The following is a 4,029-nucleotide window of genomic DNA, read 5'->3' on the forward strand; positions in this document are numbered from 1 at the left end:
TGGACCTCCCCTCAATAGGCTCAGAGCAAAATAAATATCTTACCGCCCCTATACTACTGGAATCATTTAATTGGACACTTGAGAAGGCTATAGCCCCACCATCCTGGAGGGATGCTGTGATTTCTGACATTCCCAAAGAGGGGAAAAATAAAGAATACTGTGAGTCATATCGCCCAATATCGATTCTGAATGTAGATTATAAACTGTTCACATCCATTATCACTAAAAGACTGGAGTGTTTTCTGCCTGACCTGATACACGAAGACCAGACAGGCTTTGTAAAAGGACGCCAAACACAGGATAACATCAGGCGCACCCTTCACATTATAGACCATGTTAATAAACACCATGTGAGCGCTGCCCTGATCAGCTTAGACGCTGAAAAAGCGTTTGATAGGGTCAGCTGGGATTCTTTGTATAAAGTACTAGAGAAGATTGGATTCAATGATAAATTCATTAATTGTATAAAGGCATTGTATACTGACCCATCAGCCGAAGTTAAAATCAATGGACACCTGAAAGACACTTTTAAACTGTAGAGGGACACGGCAAGGTTGTTGTGCTAGCCCTGCCCTGTTCGCGATTTTCATAGAGCCACTTGCTCAAATAATTAGACAAGAGGACAAGTTGAAAGGAATCACTATAGCAAGAGATGAACACAAAATAGGTCTATTTGCTGACGATATAATTACCTTCCTTCAAGACCCAAATACAACGTTTCCTACATTAGTAAAGATATTGGAAGAATATGGATTGATGTCGGGCTACAAACTGAATATGTCAAAAACTCAGGTTTTAACTTTCAATTACAAGCCAACTAAAGAAATCAGGAAGAGATATAATTTAAATTGGAATGCTAAGTCAATAAAATACCTAGGAGTGATAATAACTCAGGAATTCGACAGAATCTACGAGACAAATTACAACCTAATAAACGATAAAATTCAAAGAGATGTGGTAAAATGGTCAGCACTAGTAATGGATATAAGCTCAAGAATTGAGGTGGTCAAGATGAACCTCTTGCCTAGGTTGTTATATCTTTTTTTATCGCTCCCAGTTAGAGTACCAGATTCACAATTCTCAGCATGGAACAAGTTAATTTCCAGGTTCATCTGGGCGGGGGCCAGGCCTAGGATAAGACTCAAGACCCTTCAGCTAGACAAAGAAAATGGAGGATTGGCTTTGCCAAACTTTAGAGAATACTACTATGCTGCACAATTAAGATACGTAGTATATTGGTGCTCTTCAAGCTATCAAGCCAGATGGAAGGACATTGAGATGGGCCTGGGTCAGGCCCCTCCACAGTCAAGGTTAAGTGGAAAAGAACACATGGTTCTTCTTAAGGGTGAAAACTTGATTATGAGAGAAACATTTTTAATATGGTATGATGTGGTAAAAAAAATATAAGTTAACAGGAGACTGTAAGCTGTTGATTTGGCCTTCCTACACCTCCAGGTTCAGACCAGGAACGTTAGACAAGACCTTTGAAAAGTGGAGAGACAAAGGAATAACAGCTATATGTACACTTGTAGATAAGCATCATTTAAAATCATTTAGACAACTTAAAAATAAGTTTGGATTGGAAAATGGATATTTATTTAGATGTCTTCAATTAAGACACTTTTACGAGACAGAAATTTAAGAAAGGAAATCTCATTGAAGGGAATGATGTGATTGAGGTGCTGACAGGTGCGTATAAGCAAACTCCTCTAACTGTACAAAGTTTATTGGAAGCAACAGGGGAAGAAATACAGCTGTATATAAAGTGAAATGCGGAAAAAGAATTTAACATTGAGCTGTCTGGGGAGTGATTGGGGCAGTCCATATTTAAGACCCAAACATTATCATCAACAAGCTCTAAAAGATGGAGGGAGTTTTGGTTGGGAGATTTAAACAAGCTTTTTTATTAACCAAAAATTAAAAAATAAACAATTACGTCAACAACAGTTACTGGTTGCGAGACAATGTGGGCAACTGAATGCCAACCATTTCATATATTTTGGTCATGTATAAAATTACGGTCATTTTGGAAGGGCGTTCTGAGAGCCTAGGGGGTGAAATTTTTGGCATATAATATTCCTAATGAGGCGTGAGATATAGTATCTAGGACTGATACCAGCAGTGTAATAGGTAAAGAAGGACTTATTATCCTGTTCAAGATCTATCTCTTGCAAGCTAAGAAGGCCATTACAAGAAGTTGCCTGAGAACTGCAGCCACCTGGACTGAGCCACTGGTTGGACATTGTAGAGAAATTCGATCAATGGAACAAATGACCTATAGGTCTGCAATTAACACGGAGCTATTTACTGTAAGATTTGGTCAAAATGGGCACCTGTATGTGACAAAGTAGTGTTACCCCCCTGTGTTTTTGTATTTTTGTATTTTGTATTTTTTTTTTTTATTGATTGAAGAAAAAATAAAGTAAAAAAAAAAAAAACCTCTTATAGTTTAGTTAAATTCATCTTTTCTGTCAACTGCTATCTGTTGTATCCACACTGACACTGAAGTTCAATCAACTTTATTTTATTTGAAAGATTCAACAACTGTAAATATTATAATATATAACCCTCATAATGTTCCTGTTGTCCTAGAAATAATGTTAATAATAATTTATGTTAAATGTGTGTGTGTGTTTGTGTGGTGTGTGTTTGTTTGTGTGTGTTACAGGCCCAGACTCGCCAGGATTCAGTTTCCCTATGGAGAGCTACAGGTCAAACATTCAGTCATGGATTATCAGCCAATGTCCTTTCTCCAGTGTAATCATCATCGTGTTACTTTATCACTTTATATCTATGTTAGCTAACACCGCTGCTATTGCTGGTGTGATCAGTTTAGAAAATACTTTCCACTAGTGTTCATCAAAATGACTGCAAAAATTATAATATGAACCCTCATAATATTTCTATGTCCTAGAATATCTAATTGATAAACTATAATAATTAGTAACAAACAGTGTCTATTACTTGCTGACAGGTCGGTGTTGCAGGAACATCATGATGGATGTTTGGAAATCCTCAGATCTGTGAGTATAATTTGTTAACCTCATAAAGATTCTTTTCACACATTAATATATTGATGAAGCTGTGAACATCATTAAAAACCTCTTTAGTTTTAGTTACAATTCATCTTTTCTGTCCCTGTATTTTATGTATCCGATGATCATCGTGATATCTGATGAAGGAGGCTTCATAAACACTGTTTATGTACTTCTGCAGGTCGCCCTGCTTCTTCTTCTTCCTCCTCCTCTTCCTCCTCATCAGAGGAAGCACATTGCCAGCAGATTGATGGTGATAGGGATACGTGAGTCCAGCCTCATATACATTCTACATCATTAAAGCTCTTTCTGCCCCCTTTTATCTGTTGTAGCCACACTGACAGACACCCAAATCCTTTTAACCTGCTGTGTGGAACCTGTTCTCACCCTCTGGCAGGGGAGCTCAATTTACACAAAACCAAAACTCAGCACCACTGTATCTACAGTCAGTCCGTAATACAGACCCCACAGTTCAACTAAACATTGAATGGAGTCCTTATTGGACCAAAAATGGAATCTTTGGGATTCAAAAATACTCAGTTTGAGAGAATAAAACCGCAGTAAGTCTTAATAGGACAAGCTCTGTGATTCTCTGACTGGAGTTCAATTCAATTCAATCAATTTATTTGTATAGCCCAATTTCATACAGAAGTTATCTCAGGACACTTTTCAAATAGAGCAGGTCTAGACCGAACTCCTTTTAACATTTACAGAGAACCCAACAGTACCACCATGAGCAACCACTTGGGCGGACGGGGGCAAGGAAAAACTGCCTGTAAAAGGCAGAAACCGGACAGATCCTTCGGCTTTTAGGTGGGTGGGTCATCTGCCTTGACCAGTTGGAAGTGACAGAGAGAGAGAGAGACAGAGAGAGAGAGAGAAGTGAGAGATAAGAGGAGAGAGAGACAGACAGTTGCACAACAAACAGTAGCAACAACATCACTTAGTGGACTGATGATCATGAAGATAAAAAAGATCAAAGAAAAATAATTTA

This window comes from Morone saxatilis, unplaced genomic scaffold (genome assembly GCF_004916995.1).
Source record: "Morone saxatilis isolate NCDOM2014 unplaced genomic scaffold, NCSU_SB_2.0 Contig10, whole genome shotgun sequence".
Classification (NCBI taxonomy): Eukaryota; Metazoa; Chordata; class Actinopteri; family Moronidae; genus Morone; species Morone saxatilis.